This window comes from Chiroxiphia lanceolata, chromosome 3 (genome assembly GCF_009829145.1).
Source record: "Chiroxiphia lanceolata isolate bChiLan1 chromosome 3, bChiLan1.pri, whole genome shotgun sequence".
Lineage (NCBI taxonomy): Eukaryota > Metazoa > Chordata > Aves > Passeriformes > Pipridae > Chiroxiphia > Chiroxiphia lanceolata.
The window spans coordinates 47035549-47054814 of NC_045639.1; the positions used below are offsets into that span (position 1 = coordinate 47035549).

The 19266-nt window shown below is 34.9% G+C and overlaps 1 protein-coding gene and 1 long non-coding RNA gene across 3 annotated transcripts in view; one reads left to right on the forward strand and one right to left on the reverse strand.

Moving 5' to 3' along the window:
* Window positions 1-19266, forward strand: part of PRKN (parkin RBR E3 ubiquitin protein ligase) — a 713780-nt gene that overhangs the window by 164868 nt on the left and 529646 nt on the right. The window lies entirely within an intron of this gene.
* On the reverse strand, window positions 12036-14763 carry LOC116783673. The gene is made up of 3 exons (XR_004355785.1): window positions 14364-14763; window positions 12462-12537; window positions 12036-12173 (listed from the first exon to the last, which is right to left on the reverse strand). It is a non-coding gene; the product is annotated as an uncharacterized LOC116783673 (long non-coding RNA).

Genomic DNA, 19266 nt, shown 5'->3' on the forward strand with positions numbered 1-19266 from the left:
ACACCGTAACATGTTTCTGCACAATTTTATTCAAGCTATATTAGATAAGAAGGACATTTAAAAAGTAATTATTAAGCATGACATTTCAATTTTTTTTATAAATACAGATAGATATGGAGCACCTATTGATTGACATCTGCATGTAATCCCACTTATTGGATTTAACAACATCTCTCTTTGAAGTGTTGTTAGACTAAACTGAGATGCTTTCATGAAATTTCACATTAAATGGTAATGGATTTTTCCAGTTTGTCATTTATTGAATAAAATATATAAACTTAAACTCTTTAAAATGTAAATAGAAAAGGCAAAAAGTATACTTTTTCTTTGAAACTCGTTTTGTGATTAAATCATTCTGTGCTTGTTGTGAGAGTTATTTCCTTATTTTAGCTCCTTATAGGGAGCAAATACTGACAAAATTAGAGTTTAATCAGGGCTAGGTTTATGAATTTTGGCTACTTTTTCTGTCTTTTTTGAATGTCCTGACTTTTTTTTTTCACTTTTCAAGTGTTTTCTAGCACTGTGTCTTGTTTTTTTTACTTTCTATTGATTAGTAGATGAATAATGTTGGCACTGGACTCTGTTGGCACTATCTTTTCAGTACATTTCAGGTTCTTCATTTGTTTATTTCTATGTTTTTGCATAAAATTTTGCCTTCATAGTGTTTGCCAATCACATATAGTTGTAAAGATGGATTTCAGTTGATAAGACATTAAATCATAATAATTGAATGTGCATTTTGTGTATTAGTTGAATTAATATCTGAATTCATAATTTCATCTAGCATAGTTGGCTCTTAGTGTTGTGTATTTACTTTGCTCATCTTTCATTCGTTGTCATTAGACTACAGTTACTGAACTGAAAATATACCAAAAAATATCTCCAAACTTTATGGATTTATCGGTCCCTTTATGAAATGTTTAACTGACCTGGCATTTCAAATTAGAGATGTCAGCTTCTTCTACTGGCAGACTGTTTGGAAATGCAGTCATTAGCTAACAGCTTTATAGTGGAAATTTTTCTGAAACTCCACTATAAAGAAATTGAGCGTATGTTTGCACATTATCCGGGTTACTATGCCAGTAACATCTGGAGCCATATCACGTGTCTGGCTAACACGGGTGATAGTTGCAGCGTCAGTTCTGTGTGGGCAGAGGCTTTGGTGTGGACTGAAGAAACTTCCCTGAACAAAAGGGCGTATAAAATTATATGCCTCTTACATTTCCATCATGATGTTACCTGAGGTAAATGCAATTAAAATACTCTTGAGGTAGGCGTACAAGTGTTAGCCTTTTTTGGATGTAAATTTGAAATTCCCAAAGGCATATAAATGTGTAAAGACTGAATACTAGGAAACATCTGGAGAAACAGAAAAAAGAAATAAGCTTTTTTTTAAAAAAAAAAGTTGGTAGAATTACCTCTTTGACAGAAGTCTTTAAGAACAGTATACATGTGGAAAGCAACACTTTAGGAATGCACTAAAAAGCACAGTAGGCATTGAAACAGTATCTGTAACTGAACAAGAAGGTAATAAGCTGCTATGTATAGTGACAGTAGCAAAGCAAAATAAGAGATGACTTTTTTGCTACTCAAAGACATGGTAGCTGAAACACATTAAGTGCTAGAAGGAAACTGTTAATGAAAATGAGACACAAGGAACAAAAGCACAGTACATCCAAGTATCAACAGTTTACAGGATAAAGATAGGAAGACTAAAAGGTAAGGAATAAAAGAACTCTCCTGATAATTGCTTCAGGAGAATTGAAAACACTTCTTCAAAGAGAAAACATAATACAAGAGAAAAAGAAGTCCAGTAGTAAATGTTTTAAATGTTTCTTTAGAAAACAATTCAGTCTTGCTGGGTTTTTTTCACCAGAAACAGCTTCTTTGTATTTTTATACCCTTTCTACATTAATGTTGCAAAGGGAATAATTTCTTATTTCTAGTTGATTATCTTGTTATGGGTCATTCAGAAATATTGTAGTACTGCTTGACTTTCTCTGCCTACAAGATGAAGGTCAAACCAATACATGCTGTTTTTCGTCTCATTGTGTGTCAGCTTGCACCCAGTTGTGAGACCAGGGGTCTGGAGGGATGGAGCTTCACCAATGCTGAGTATCCAGAGTCTTAGCCACAACACTGTGCCTCCCACCCATCTGACTTCTACACTCTGCTCAAATGGCCTTCCACCTTATTGGTTATTTGAAAACGCTGTAAATCTTAATCAGTTTACGAATTTCAGGATTTTTAACCTCAAGAGATTTTAGCCTGAGATTTCACTGATAGGAACAGCTTGGCCTTTATTATGTTTGTTTAATTCACTCTAGAAGTATGTCAGTCTCTCTCTTAGACTGTGTGTTTCTGTGAGGTAGTTAACACACGATACCAATATGTGGATGAGTCCCTTAGGGGGAGCGGTGAGGCTGCTGTCCCGTGCTGTGCCCGAGCCTGGGTGAGTTACAGCAGTGGAGCAGGTTGAAGTGGGTCTGGGGCTGCAAGTCGGGGTCCAGGAGATGCATGGCTGAGCACAGGCAGGGCTGCAGCCCCTCAGGCGTGGGTGAAAGGCAGCTCCCCAGCGAGGGGGGCTGGCCCCACTGCTCACAGCCCCATTCCAGCAGCCTGGTCCACTGCTACGCTGCAACACAGTGAGGCCAGCCCTGTGCACAGAGCCTGATGTTAACCACTCAGCCTGGCCTTCCAGGGTCCTTCTCACTGCCTGGTGATTTTTCATCTGCAAGGAGCTATGATTGCAGTCTCAAAGGAAGAACTTTGTTAGCAGAAGAGGTTATAAAATTTTGACTGTACAAGCAATAAAGATTGAAGAGGGTATGATGGTTTTGCACAGCTTCCCCATGTGTGCCTGTGCTGTCTCCACATCTCCAAGCTCTCACTATCATTGAAGAGGTGCAAAATTTTCTGATCCTTGCTGCAAATTGGCCCTGAAGTGCCACAACATCCCAGGAGCTTTGTTTATATATCATCGGTCACAAATAAATAGGCCTGATACATCTAGTTATTTTGAACAATGATGAAATGCAGTAAATAAATGTCACCCTTGTTGCTAGTAGGAGTAGTACGAGAATATTTTATAGGCATCTGCTGCATATTCTGAAATGCTACCTAAATTTAAGATAGCTGAAAATGCAAAGTACCACATAGGGATTTTTATGCTAAATATACAAGTGAAACAATTCCCAGAAGGCAAATGGAAATGTTATGATATTGTTAGAGTGCTACCATGGCTTGACTAACAATGTTCAGAACATTCTGCGTTCAGGATGCTTTGTGTGAGGTTTGATTTCAGTCCACGTTCTGCAACATGCTAGCGTATTTTCTGTAGTCTTGCATAGCTGTTGTCTACATTAACAGATAATTCAGTGGGATAGCAAGGGATCAGTAGGTCAAATATTTTGTATTAAGGCACCAATGTATTTAGTATATATGGTTCAGGGATTTTAATTTGGGTTTAGATTTACTCTGGACCATGGACTGAGGTATTCTAGATCACCAATGTATTTAGTATATATGGTTCAGGGATTTTAATTCGGGTTTAGATTTACTCTGGGCCATGGACTGAGGTATTCTAGATCACATATATATTTCAAAACTGTCAGCCAAGGGACTGGCTGACAGGGGATTGAAGTGCATTTTGTGCACACCTTGTTCAGTTTTCTTCGCAGAGACTCTAGTTAACATGCACAAAAACTGCTCTGGAAATCTGACCCATGCACTAAAACCTGAAAAAGTGAAGTGATTCTTTTCAAAACTAACTTCAATACTCTGAGCCAGAATGCTAATGTAAATACAGCTTATGTATTCTGTTTATATAAATGTTTGAAAACTAGTAAGGATCATCTTCTATTACATAATAAAACTTGTGATTAATGATAGCACTACATTAGTGGTAGAAATTGTGAGACTGCTTTCAAATAACATATTATCCATACCCAAGACTAATTTTGTTTTTCAGAATTTAACTGATTCGTGTTTTAATGTTTGTTTTGGGGTTTTTTTTGCTGTATACTCAGCATCCAGAGGGAATTAAAAACAACTGGCGGGTCTGCTTACTGTAATTAAAAGACTTTAGAATAAAATAATTAACTGATGACACATTATTCATGCCTTTTTTTTCCCCTATAAGCTATTTTGATTTTCGAGGATCACAGATTGCTGGTCTGTATATGGACTCTGTGGCTATCTAAAGTAAATTTGGTATTCCAGGCTATGGTGATAGAATAGCAAAAAGCAATATATCAGCAGTAAGAGCAGAAATTGGGCTTTTGAATCACAGGAACAGAAGCTGACATTAGGAAGAAGATAGTATATCTTTAATATCCTCAAATAGAAGACTTTTTCTCTTAATTCTCTAGAACAGCTGAAAATTTTCCATACCTGTTGAGGATTCAGTAAGTATAATAATACATAAATGGCTGATAGCTAAATGTTTTCAGCATAAGAAATGTTTTAGTTCTATAAAAAGACTGAAAAACTGTCTGACATATCTACTCTACGCTCTCCACCTGTGCTTGATAAATAGAGGATAACAGCAGTTATTGCTTTTAAATGTGTCTTTTAAATCTTTGTCATTTTCTCTAAACTTCTCTTTGTTGCCAGACTGAACAGGATGTTTGGGGGAGGGGGGAGAACAAAGGAAATATTTGAAAGAGTCAGACTATTCATATTGGTAAAATGAGGAAATTTATAAGGGGGAAAAAAAAGAATAAGAAGCTGGAAGCTGCATTCTGCCCTAGTCGATGGAGTGAGAGTGTTGTGTTGCATACTGTAAACTGGTAGTTGGCTGTCATCGCTCCTTTGAAAGTAAATCAGAGCTTCAGCTTATGCTGGGAGACATTTAAGCCTTTTTCTTTCCTTCCTTTTTTCCAACATAAACATCATTCATGCAGCCATTTTCTGTTACAAATTTGAGAACACTTCAGAGAGGGACTGATTTTCTTCCATGTTAGGGTAATCCTGTAAAGGTCACCATCTAACCAATGTGAGCTTCCAAGATAAGGCACTAAGAGGGGGTATTTTTTTATTCTGCGATTGGATATTGGAGAGCTTTCTTTGAAGTTTGCAATTCCTTTGCCAGCTGGTCCCCATTTTGACAGAGCTGACCTAGTTCATTCCTAGTGCTGGAATGAACCTCCTAAGCTTGTTGTCTCTTGGTCACACATTAGTATAAAATATGAAAGTTAATTGCTTTGAATATTTCAGATCCAGCTGTTTGTCTGATGAATGAATAGCTACTCTTTATGTTTTCTAGGAGGCCAGTGGAGTTACCAGGCTTTTCTGGGATTTACCTTCTCCTATAGCACTTAAGATTGTAAGCCAATAAAGGTGTGGATTTGGCTTTGTTACATTACTTTCTGAAATGAGTAAGGATAAAGAGCAAGAATTATGTTGGTTTCTCATTTCATAAGTGAAAAGCAAGCTCATAATTCAGTTTCCTGTTGGTACTTTTTACATAAATTGCCCCAGAGACTGTTAGCTGCTGGAAAGCAGCTTGTTCTCCTCACTAGGTGTCTGCAGACAGCTGCAGTGTGCATTGGCTGGACTTACTTGATTCCTTTGTGTTGATCTGTAATTTATTTGAACAGCTGGCATTTTTTCTTGCTTTTGTTTAATTTGTGTACGTTGGAGATTTAGAAGGAAAGGATTCTTTGATTTCCAGTGTATTTTTCTGTATCTCATTTCCTATTTTAATTTACAGGCAATTGACAGTGTATCTATTGATCTTCAAGGCTGTTTTCTCTTAACTTTTTGGCACACTGACCTGTATATCCTACATGTGGTCCCTACCTATCTATTCATTAGCTGTTACTTAACAGTGGGAAAAAAGAGAAACTTTGCTTATCTAATTGATTTTGACATCAATTCCCTGGTCAAAAACCAGTCTGCAATATCTTTAAGGAGCTGTGGACAGCAAATCACCTGTCAAATTAACAGGAAAAACTGCATAGACAACTCCACAACTCTGCATACATTTCTAAGGTGAACAAGGTGGTCTTTGTTTACAAACTTGTTGCATCCTATGATCACTAAATGTACATTCAATTCAATATTATTTTCAGAGGATGTATGAAAAAGATTATTTCCTCTCTTTCAAAGCACGTGTTACTGTAAATACTCATGCTAATTGGACTTTCAGGTGGATAAAGATGTGCAAGATCAGACTCCTCATTGCCTCTGCTATTGACTCTGCTGAAATATTGTAGAAAGTTAATTTACTTGTAAATGAAAATTTCCATCCTGGATATTTGGTTGATCTGAATGAACATTTTTTTTCTGTGGTTTGTTTTTTTTTCGTTATTGTGGGTTTTTTGTTTGTTTGTTTTTTGTTTGTTTTTGTTTGTTTTTGTTTGTTTGTTTTTTGGGTTTTTTTTGTTTTTTTTTTGTTTTTTTTTTAAATTTTGCTTAGTCAGTGCTCCAGAAAAACAAAATAGAAAGGAAGAAGAAATGCTTTGAGCGTCCTTTAACGTTTAAATATCTTTCCAATTGAATTGCAGTTATGGAAAGGCCCCATTTGTCTTGAATTGTGGTAATTTCAATAGTGTTTGAGTCTTATCAATAAGCTGTGTAAATAGTTTTGTAGGTACTGATTAAAAAAATATTCAGTGTCATCACAATCATAAGAAATGTATTCAATTACTGCAAGAGGGAACAAGGTTTTAATGTACTATAAAAATGCAGCTACAATAATTGAAATAATATAAAAATATTTCTGAACAGGTTTAAAGGATTGTGTGTAAAAATTGAGTGTCATCGACTAGTACTGACATTCTCATTGAATGCAATCCCATAAAATTACATAGTCTTGTTTAAGACATAAAATGGCAGCTATGTATTTTAATAAATAATAAATGATTTTTAAAAGCTAAATTTTAAGAAAAATGTAATTTTAATAATATTCTCTGAAACACTTCATGGTTTATTTTGATTCTTTTTCCATGTCTTTAGTGTTTTCACTAAATTTCATAGAATACCGCTTTGGATGTGATTTCATAGATTCATTCGATAGCATCTTTTCTGTTAGAAATGATACTTGAACCCTAATTTTATATTCTCAATTTTTTTTCGTTTTATGATTTTATGTTCTGTTTGCCTTGAAGTGTGACTTGGATATTTAACCTTAGCTACCCACATAGACATTAACAACAGAAGAAAATAGTAGATTTTGGTATAAGAGTCTTAATACATTTGGTCCAAAATTTAATAGGATACTTTTGACTGATTCCTCTACAAATACTCATTCAAGGTATGTCATCAATTCATCACACCTAGCTAACAAGATTAACTCTGGGATTAAAGAAAGAATGTTCTTTAATGTCTCTAAACAACTTAAGCCTACTTTTAAAATCTTAGATATAGTAAGTACAAATACATACAAAAATGCAGGCATTTCCAGTCTGACTGTTGTCTACAAGCCGTAGTTTCACCACTCTCTGAAAGGCATTTCTGCCCAGCTAATAAGATAGATGGTTTTGTTTTGCAGCCAACCTCAAAGGTACTGAGTGACATGCCAAAGTTTCTTATGAAAATACTTCAGTTGTGATGAAAAACTCTTTTAAAATGTTGGACTTTCTTTCCTGCTTCTAATTTTCACTAAAGCTCAGAGCTTTCACAATATTTTATTCTAAAAGTTAGCATTTATCTTCTTTATCATGAAGACTAACTTCCATTCATGAGGGAAAAAAAATTAAAATATCAGTGGAATGGCTCATGAGTGGAAAGAGAAAGGAAGAAAGTACTCTTAATGATTAGAATCAGGATATCTGTCCTACCATTTTTTGCTTTGAGAGTTGGCTTTGATTATATTTCATAAACATAGGTTAAAAAAAAATGAAGTTGGAACAGTAAAAAATATTTTAGATTTTTGTGGTTTGATTTTTTTCCTGCGGTGTGTTTTAATGTAGTGCCTCCTGAGATCCCTTTTAATTTTCATGGCATCACTCCTTTCTCACTGATCTAAATGGATTTTGACATTTGAAGTTTGTTGATTTACAAAATGTCAGATAATTATAGGGAGAAAATGAATTACACCCTCCCTTCTCCAAATGAAAGTTAGTGTCATGTACTAACCTAGGATTGTGGAAAAGATAGTTATAACTGCTGTGTTATAAACCACTATTTTATTCTTGTGAGTCTTCCTGTAGACTTCTAGGGAAAGCCACTGTTTTATATAATGATTTTCCTTTTGCTTTTGATAAATAAGTACTGCTGCTGATAATTTTTTCAGGAAACTTCCTCCTAACACCTCAAGATATCTAGTTTTGTAACAGGTTGTGGTAGTCATTCTAAAGGAAATCGTCAAGAAAAGTAGGGGAAATTAATGCAAAATACAAAAGTGAAAGGGAATGCTTTTATATTCCTCTTTCTGTTCACAACATGCTAAAAATATTATTACTAGGAGAGACTTCCCTTCCCTTTGGTTTTTGTACTAACAATTTTGTTCTGGCCGCTTGAGCCCTTTGCTAAATGTGAGTCTGTGGGTCCAATAACTAATTCAATAATGCTGTTGCTTTTTTTTCCCACTGTGTTTTGCTTGGCAGACCAGCCTGTGTATCTGACGTTCTGTAGGATTGCTTTCAGCCTCCTTCACTAGCAGCATTGATTTCATTCTTTATTTTAAAAAGTTATATGTATGCATCTCTCTGTCCACACAGTATGCAACTGCAAAGCTGCAGATCTGTCATAGTGATCACCCATCATAGCAGGGTGCAGGAGGCTCTAAGTACTCATTTCAATATTTCCTACTGCTCCAAAGATAACTTTCCAAACTGTGAGAAGAATGTAAGCAGGAGCTGTGGTTGTGTACTGCTGAACTTCTGATCATTCAGGCAGCTTGAAACATTTGTTCTGAGGTAGAGAGATGGGAAATTCCTCATTTATATGTAGTTGTAGGAAGTATGAATCTGAATTGTTGTCTTTGAAATGTCAACATTATCCTCTAAAAATGGAAGACGTAGCATGGGCATAAGAATAGTAATTTTTTCTTGGAGACCTGGAAACTTGCTCTGCCATTTGTCTTCTTCTGACTTTTCCCTGTACCTTGTGTTTTTGCAAGTGTCTTATCTATTGCAGGCTCTTTGTGTAATTTTCTTTTCTCTGAGCAATCTACTAAAATGTAGCCCAAATTTCAGCTGAGAGGTTCAAGCATTGCTGAACTGTGAACAATAGTAATTTAAATTAAACTGAGTTGGTTAGGCAAAAATATGGTTACGTGGGTTTTTCAGAAGAACACAGTAGGAGAACTGGCTCTTATCCAGAGTTCCCTTTCCAGAGTTCGTACTGGAAAGAGAAAGACCTATTTTCTCTTTAGAGCCTTCATCTCTTAAGTGTCTAAGCTATTTATCCCAACTTGTTAGGTAGCCAGAGCTCCAGCTGCCCCCATCCTGACTGCCAAAATCACCAGCTTCAAACCTGACAACTTCTACAGTTATTCATAGGTTTGATTTTTTCAATCTGTGACCTTTTGAAAATTTATGGCAGCATGAAATTCAATTAATTACCTATCTAAATGAATCACAGAAGGGATTCTGAAGTGCTTGAATTCTTCATTTTCATGTAAATTTCATAATACTTTTTTTCTATTTGAAGTTGGGATGGATGGAAGCATCTTTCTGTGTGGAACTGTGTTAAGAGTTTTATCATTTTATATAGACAAAAGGACTGTATATCACCCACATCACTTCTGAGATGTTGATCAGTGGCAAGTATCATGATGACAGCTGTTATATACTGACAATAAACATAAAAATTAGTTAAAGATACTTTTAAAGAGTAAAAGTAGTCCTTTTTTTTTTGTTCTTCATTTAATTCATTAAGCATCAGGAAAGATACGTCATTATGTAACTTTGACTGGTACCAAACACTGTACATGCATCTTCTTCAGAGCATCATTTCCAACAAAACCTGTTCTTCTTCAGAGAGTGAAAGCTTAAGTTAAACAGAAGGGTTGAATCTTTTCATATATGAATTCATTTCTCTAACCCCTTTTACCGGGAAGCATATGGTGACATAGCAATGAAGTGGCTTTTCACCAATGAGATTTATATGCTGTACTGCAGGAGCAAGCAAAACCAGAATGGTTTCATTCATCTCATTCTGGTAAATTAGGTAAGACATTAAGTAACAGTAGTGTTCAGTTGCTTCACTATTGGAAGTTTTTGCAGAACACGAGGTGGCATTAGAATTAGGTACTGAGCACTTCAGGAAAGCTTCACTATTGCTCACAGTATGATTTTTCTCTTTCAGTAATTTTTTTTTTAGGAATTGCTCCTTAAAAACATCGGATAAAAAACGACTTCAAACTTCTTTTCCATTTGTATGTAAGAGTAGACTGTGGAAACAATACAGTTTTTTAAATTTCAAAGTACTGTAGGAAACAGCAGGTATTTCAAAATTGACAGCCAAACTTAATTTTCTATAGATCTGCACAAAAATAAAGATAAAAGAAAATGAAGCATAAACAGATGTGTAAAAACAACTTTCAAATATACTCTTGGGTTTTCAGATGAACACAAAGAACTAAGGAAACTTACTAGTTTAGTCATTGAATAAAGGGAGGATAGGGACTAATACGATATTATACAGTTGCTTAAATGCAATAGTATAGGACCTTGATTTAAAGTTCCAATTGACAAATGTCTTTGACAGCTACTATGGTGGTGGTTTCTTTGGCATTTCAAACAGATTAATTCTTCATGTACAGATGATTGTTGCTTTTTTTATATATTTGTATTCTTTTCTGTTCAGCCTTTTACTTACTAATCCATTGTCCTTGTTCATCGCTTTGAAAAGTTTTGGTGGAGCTGTGTGAGATGAATAGTCATGCATGCTATAAGCAGAAAATATTTCAATGTTTTTCACTTCATAGAAAATTTAAATAATGAAAATGTGGGGCATATGGAAAACATATAATGCAAATTAATCATTAAATAGAAGAAAAATTGTAAAATTATTCAGAATGATCATATTAAAGGTTATTCTATAGTATTTGAGTCTTTATACAGAAAATGTCATGTAGAAATTTTGGCATATGGCTGTATGCTGAAAGTACAGTCTAACCAGAAAACTATACAAAAACGTTTTCGTGCTAGTAAAAGACTAGTTCCAGTTGAACTAACAAATTCTTCTTTATTTCTGAGATTATTTCTTGTCCATTTGATAGTGTGTATGTACTGGCTGTTAGTATAGATAATAACCTTGAGAGCATGTCCCCCAAATATACTAGAGTGATTGAAGATCCATCTTTTAGCCAGATAAAACACAAAAGCAAAAGTCTTTCTATAATTGAGCATGAAAATCTCATTGAGTTTTATAACTTCCGTGAACAGCAAGTTTCTCATCTTCATTTGTAAAGAGTGAATTCAGTTTTGAATAGAGGATTAAGACTACTTTCAGAGTGTGTAACCAAACAACTGTTAATCCTTAATGTTTTCTTAGTTCTATAATAGACAGTTTCTAATCAGAGCATTTTGATGTCAGCTCAGTGTCATCTGAATTAGATTTACTGTCATTTGATAGAATGTAACATTTTTAATAACAAAAAAAAGTAATAGAATCTAATACAAGCAGCAGTCTTTTGGGGTAATGACTTCAAAGACAAGGGTACCCCGTTTCTGTGAAATCAAGGATGAAGGCCCAACACAACAATCTGATTTGCTGCAGTAAGATGACAAAGAGCTCATTCCAAGACAAGGGAAAAGTAGTGAAATAAAGAATGGCTCTTGATAGCTTTCACTATTGCAGTTGTTCCTAGCAACCCTAGGAATATGATAATTTTAATAAATGGTTTAATTTTTACTTTATGAATCCTGAAGAAGGCTTTACAATGATCAAAATATTTTGCTTCCCGTTCTTTTTCAAATAGTATTGAAAAATGGGAGGAGAGTGATCCTGAGAAATAAAACCAATATAATTGTTGCAAATGAATCTTTGTTTTGCATACTATAGGTTTAAAAATCTACTTTTGTTCTTATCAATTTAGTGTTGGCTTTACAGACTGTTGAAATACAGCTGTGTGTCTCATTGTCAATGCCACAATTGTCCGGATTTTGTCCTTTGATTCAGTTTCCTTAGCTTTCTTTCACATTCAGTAACTTGTGAAGCAGATACATTTTTGGTTGCGAAACAGTTTTTAATCCATTTTATGCTCTGTAATGAGAGTCCTGAAAGTAGAATAAACTGTCTTGCGTTGAGATTGTAGGGATTATTAAATTTTTTATATGAAGAAACAGGCTTACTCATGATGTAGAAACTCTTTCTATTGTAGGATTTTCATTTAACTGTACTCCTTTCTCATTAATTCTGTGATATTTACAATACTTCCAATCTAATGAAGTCAGATTTCTCATCCAGCAGTCATTGACCTATTTCTCATTCTTTTTGTACATAATAGTACCCTCCCTGCACCTCCAAAGCTCTTCTGTTGTGTATCGGTTAGGACTTCTACACACCTGTTAGACCTGGTGCAGTCAGTCAAGGTGAAGCACTTTACTGGATAGTTCTTTTGCTCCTTGCTTCTTTACCAACCTGGAAATTTTCTATACATGTGGAAAGATTAAGTCACCACCAACTAACAAACTAAGGTTTGTTGGTTTTTTAAAGTAATATAAAAATAGGCCTTTTATTTCTATTCTTTCCTCTGCCAGACTGGGATGTAGATACACAATTGAGAGAAAATTTCCAAAAGAATTCAACCTTTCCTGTTGTCTGCTTTCATTGAAATTAAAAGTAAAAGTTGGTGAGAACAATATTTAATTAAATGCCAAATTCTTTTGAATTCCATATATAAGCTAAGTATATTTATTTAGTAAGAGGAAAAGGAGATGCTAATTTGCAGTGTTTGAGCACCTAACAGCTTAGAATTGTTTTTTAGCTATTGTATTTAATTGAGAAAGAATAAACTCTATAATTCCAGCTTATGGTTAAAGTACCCTTTTCCAAGTTATCATAACTCCTCATCAAAGGCAGATTGAAAATAACATCTCTTTTTTATTGAACCTATGCATGTTTGGAGAAGAAATCTCTTAGCTTTTTTTGTGAAGAAAAATCTTCATTAATATTGTACCTAATAGTTTAGTTTGATATTACACTGGGAAGTTAGACTCTCCTAAATGCTGTAGTTCTTGGAAAAGCCTATATCTGTTTTTTTCCAGATAACATAATTAGCAATATTCTACCAATACACTGGGATAAAAAAATCAATTAGTAAAGAAAATTACACAGCATAAGGAAATATATCCTGGCACATATGCAAATCTGGTTTCACTCAGTGTGCATGCCTAGACCATAGAATACTATCTTGAGAATGGATAGCAATTTTCTTAAGTGTATTTTCTAAAGCTGTGAGAACAAATAGTTCAAAGATGTTGCTAAAAACATAAGCTTAAAAGATAATGCCTTAGAAATAGATGAGATGTGAAGTATGGACAGAAGGAATGTCACAAAAGAACCTATGATTTGCCTGTTGAGTCTGCACCAGATTATAGTTGCACACAGAATTTTACATTTCAAGAATGAAACCATCAATACAGATTATTTAATTTTTATTTTATTTTCGTATTTTGTTCCTCACAAGTCATAACAAGATAATAGTGATATCTCTTTAGGTTAACAGCTGTGAACTTTTGCTTAAAATGTTTCCATTGCTGAATAGTTATTGAGTACTTTCCTGTATTAAACATTTAACATTATTATAGCTGTGTGATTATATCAGGAAGAATAAGGAAAGGAAGTAGACAAGAAATGAGGATCTGTATGTGGGAAACATCCCTAAATGATGCAAAACTGTACATTCAGTATATCTAAAAATTTTGCCAGTTTTCCCAGACATGCATTATTTTCTTTTCATGCCAAATTCATGTTAAATACTGCTAGCCTTCCCAGTAACAGATATTAATTCTCACTATCATCTTGTTATAAAAATTGGAGAAATACAAGCAATACCTTATTCACATGGAAGCCAATAAAATTAGAGACACTACAGAAATTTTCAAAGGGCAGATGTGACAGAAGTTAGAATACAGGTACTGAGTGTGGTAAGGAAGTTTCCTGAGTAAGAAACATTTCATTTCTGAAACAGACCAAAGTCAAGTTGTTGCATTGATTGAAGAGGGTATTTGCATAGAAGTGGGGAAAATAAATAGAAGAACTGCTGCACATCTCGTTGGAATAAATTTTGCCATATGATTTGAAATTCAGGTTTCCAGTTGACTGAGTTTACAGTATTGAATTTCCCTTCAGATTGTGACTGAAATAATTTCATACAACCTCCATTATTTATTCCTAGAAGGGTCATAAATTTTAACAGATCAGTTATATAAATGATGCAACTGAGATGAGCAAAGTCAAAATACCTTTATAAATGAAGAAATGTGGCTGTGGTTTGGATACCATGATGTTGTTTTGTGTAGGGAAAGCTTCACCTCTACAACTTTGCCATTAGTAATATGTATAGTATGAATTAGGAAACCTGGAAAGTGTGTAGAACAGCAGTTTCACCTATGTGTAGTGAAACACTGGATCCACTCAAATGGTAGTCTCAGTTCCCACAGATTTGATTTTCTGCTATTGTTTTAGAGTACGAAACAACTGCTACTTGGCTGACTACTCTTACCATGTTAGATCTGACTTGAAATAGTTAGGTAAAGTTCTAAGATCACAAATTCCATAAATCTGAGGAAAGAGAAACCCAGGCCAAAGTACCTTTCAGGCAGGACTTGGAGAAAAAACTAGATAGTAGGTGTTTTTTACTGGTTCCTGGAGTCACGTGGACTGATGGGACACATAGCTTCTCAACTGAGGCAATCTGCTTGTGACCTAATAATTCTCGGAGGATACTAGGTCACAGTCATCCTAAGTGCCTTTATCCATCCCTACTGAAAGAGTAAAGGACTAAAAAAACCCAGTCATATTCTTTTCAATACACAGAAAATGTTCTTGTTTTCTTTTATAGTATCTGTGTTAAACAGTATATGTCTCCTCATTGTGTTTTGTTTATCAGCATAGTTTTTAATGCACTTATTTAGGAATTTTTCTCTAAGTTTGCATTCAGTTATCAAGTTTTCTCTCCTTTATGGAGCTTTGTATGTCTTCTTGAGTAGAAGTAGTTTCTATTTTGGAAAGTTGCTGTTTCAGTACATTAAGGCCATAAATGGAGCATGGTACCTTTTTCCTCATTGTAGCCATTTAAAAATTAAGTGTCTAACCTGATCTAATTGCCTAAGTTCTGTTTGTAATCAATAGGGAATGTTAGATACTTCCTAAAGGAGACTTGTGCACCTTAGGAAAATTGTCTTGATGATTTTCCTTGTTATGTCCTTTGTGTTCTGAATGTGTATCGATATAGTTCATCTGTGTTATACAAATGCTTTTTTGGTTTCTTTCATTGGCATGAAATCCTAGAGATTGTAATTTTCCATTTGCAGTTTGTACAATAATCTTTTGGGCCTCTGATACCTCCTGTACTTGCCCTTTCAAGGCATATGCTGTGATTCTGTGCATATATTCTTGGAGGCTTTTGCTGTGGAGAAGCCTTGCTAGAACTTCACTCTTAAGTGAAATTCAGTGAGATAGAAATTCAGTGAGATAGAATTACTCGATGTCTTTACATAATTTGCTAAATATCTTTTTGCCTAAGGAAATTCCACATCCTTAGTTAATATTTTAATACTAAACTCTGAGATCAATTAGGAGACTATACAGGCTTGTTTCTCATCTGCTTTCTGGGTGTTTTTTTCTGGGTTTTTTTTGGTTGGTTGGTTGTTTTTTTAATTATAAACTGGGATCAGCTTCAAACCCAACTTCAACAATTCCATGGATAATGTTCTATCTAGGATGTTTCATGACAACTCAGCTTCATCAATTCTTGTCTCTTTATATTTATAATTTTTTGCCAGTTGTGCATATGACTTAAATCCTCATATGAAAAGTCACACTTGTCTTGACATGTGAAAACTGGGCCCCAAGCTAGTGCTTCTATAAAAAGAGGTGAAATTTATGCCAATAAATAATTTTCTAAAGACTCCTCAGTCCGACTTTGATACTTCAGCTGAGTTCTTCAGAGTCTTATGTAAGCACATGAACCATAGCAGGCGTACAAGGATCATGTGATATGTTAGAAAAACAGTGACAGTTTTGGTACTGCTGTTTATAGTACAACAACTTCAGTGCATCAGTATTGGTCACCTGGCTTGCATGTTTACTAGAGTATGAAGCAGGGCAATGACAAGGGCTCAAGCACTGCTAAGCAGCCATCCATGCATTTTTATTACTAGGATACTCTCTGGCATAGTTTTGATCTGCTCCACTCCAGACAGTTCTCAGGAGTGGCTTGAGTCAACAGCTTATGCTGGGATCTGTTCCCAATAGGCACTTTAGATGCTACTGTTCTATTTTGAGCAATTCTGGCAAGTGAATAAAAACTGCTGTGTTGCCAGCCTGAGAAACAGAGATTAGACTTTAGCCCATTTAATTTACTTTTTACTTCTCTAGAACAGTGTCAAACTCAGAAGTATCAGGGAATTATTTGGAAGCTATATAGTCTGTCTGCAGGGCTTTTTGAATCTGGTAGCTGTGGGATATATGCAGAATATTACCTTTGTCCATTTAGGTTTTTTGAAAGTTTCTAGTGGCTTGGTATCCCATACAGGTTGTTCTGTAGGCCAAATGGTGTTCTTTATCTCAGCAGTGTGTTCACTGACCAGAGATCCTTCACTGAGAGCATTCTTGTATTAACATTTTCATAAAATAGAAAATGCTTTGAAATTAGGTCCATTTAGGTTATATGGAGATCTCAAGAGTGAACGCACATTAGAATCCATATCATTACAGCATCCATTTGCTTCCCATTGGAGTTCCAAAACTATTGCAGGAGATGCATCTTCTTCATCTGCGTGGAGCGTCCATCCATTCTACCTCCCTGCAATCCAGGTCCTGTTGAAGAACCTGAAAGATATTACAAGATCTGATGTTTTTTTTAAAACTTAACTTTAAAACATGACTGAAAACAAGTTCAAGGAAATGGGAAAATATCAGGAGATTCAAATAAAAGGCATAGCGATGTTTATTAGAGATCAGAAAGCTAGAAACACAGGTGTGGTAAAAAATATCATAATTGGAATAAAAGATTCTCTTCTTATAGATTGGTTATCATTAATGCTGTAAAAAGAAACAGTGTATTCACTTCATCATGGCTGGGCTTCGCGAACGAAGATTTGGGAAGGCTTTATCCACATTTGTTACAGAGAAACAGTGTATATTATCGGTGGATATCTACAGATACTGTGTGATTGGATATGTCTAATTATGGAGATGCAAAGAATAAAGTTTCTCATCCTCTGCAATGTGTCCTGGTGAAGAACACTGCTGAGATGTGTAAGCATAGTTGAACAGTGGATTTGGTAGCAAATGTAACAAATCAGGCAGCACACAAACTATGGTAGTCAGGCAGCCTGAAATTAGTCTAAAATCTCTAAAGACGTGAAGTTTTTGAAAACAAAGCTGTATCCTTCTACAGACACAAAGCAAAATAGGTTGCCCTTACTGTGAATTTTGTAAGAAATGGCTTGCTGGAGAACTCACAAAACAATATTGCTGAAGTTAGGCAGTATGAGTTTTGTTTCAGATTCTTGGCTTCAGAGCAAAAGCTGTAATGGGAACTTTTTATAATTGCCATTTCTAAATCTTGCAAGACAAAAAGGTAGTAATTTTCCCCATTATATTGCACGGTGCTAATCAACCCTTTGGAGGAATTGAAAGTTAAAAGAATTGGTAATCAAGACAAAAACCCCCCAGAAACAATAATACCAAAGCAAATTCAATAGCTAACTCCTAAGTGAAACAAAAGTAAATTACGATTAGATAGAATGCAGTGAGTTGGTGTTAAAGTGTCAGACTTGTTCAGCTTCTGATACCAGTGGGTAATGGAAGGTGGGAATGCAAAATCATGCCTGTGCTCATAACTTAGAGAGTTTTTGTGAAGTGATGACAAGGGAAATGCTCAAAAAATGTGCTTCAGGATTTAATAGCACACCTTGTAGCTGCAAAGCCTTTTTCATCTCCTGTCTTCTCCTCCTAATGTCATGCAGAAAAAAACCCCTTCATTGCTATTATTATGTTAACATACATTTATGAATTTTAAATGCACTGTGGTTGTTTGAGTGGCCAGTCATGAACTATAGAAAAACGCAATGATAGAACAGAAACACGCAAACTGCTGTAGTTGTGATGCTTCATTAAGGTTCCTGAAATGAGAACATTCATGAGAACTTGACTTTGAAGTCCTTATCTGTAAAGGTGTTTTTCAGAAGTAGTGCCAGAGTGAACTATCTAGTCAGAGAAGGTCTTTTAAGATATAATGAACTATACAGTATCTTTCTTGCATCTTCCATAGGAGTAAACATGGGATTATATAAACAGCATGTAGACATAGGCTGTCCTATATTTGGACTCCTTATCAGTCCTGTCATGTGCACTACTCTTACATCATCAAAACAACCAAACAGCAGGTTAGTAGAAGAAAAACATAGAAGGACTATTGGTTTTATGTCAGAGTATTGGCTGTACATCAAACAAAGTAGAAGATGTGCTGAAGTACCCAATACCGCTGTAGCTGAGAGGCACTTTTATTATAAGCATCGTTTTACAGGCACACGTGACTTGCAAAATTCTTTCAGCTGACAACTAAGATGTTTATTTTCAGCAAAAAAGTGTTTTGTTTTTTTTTCCAAAATGTATGAGAACTGATTTTGATATATGAGTTGTGATACCTCATCAGTTGAGACCTTTTTAATTTTTTTTAAATCCAAGCTGTGAGATAAATTACTACTCCAAGAATTTATAATTTTTTTAAGAATTGCTTGGCATGTCAAAAATATATTTTTCATCCTATAAAACATTTAAATTCAGATGCTTAGTGGCATATAGTAAGATCTAGGGCAGAGTAAGGATGTTGGTCTGTTGTCTGTGAGATGGCATATTAGGAATCCAGAAGAGGAAAATGAACCAGCTGGATAGAGAGGATAACAGGTAGTATTTGTTTACTGTACAGTTAAGTCTAAAATCCATTTGCAAAAAATACCTACATTGATTTATTTTAATTTCCTGGTAGGGGAGAAAAAATGGAAAACATGTAGGAAGGTAGGAAATCATGCTTGAAAATTTTAAATGCAACAGATGAATTCCTCCCCAAAGTAATACGTATGTTTAAAAGATGTTATGTGAAAAAAAAAAATTCATTGAAGCTTTAAACTGTACTTA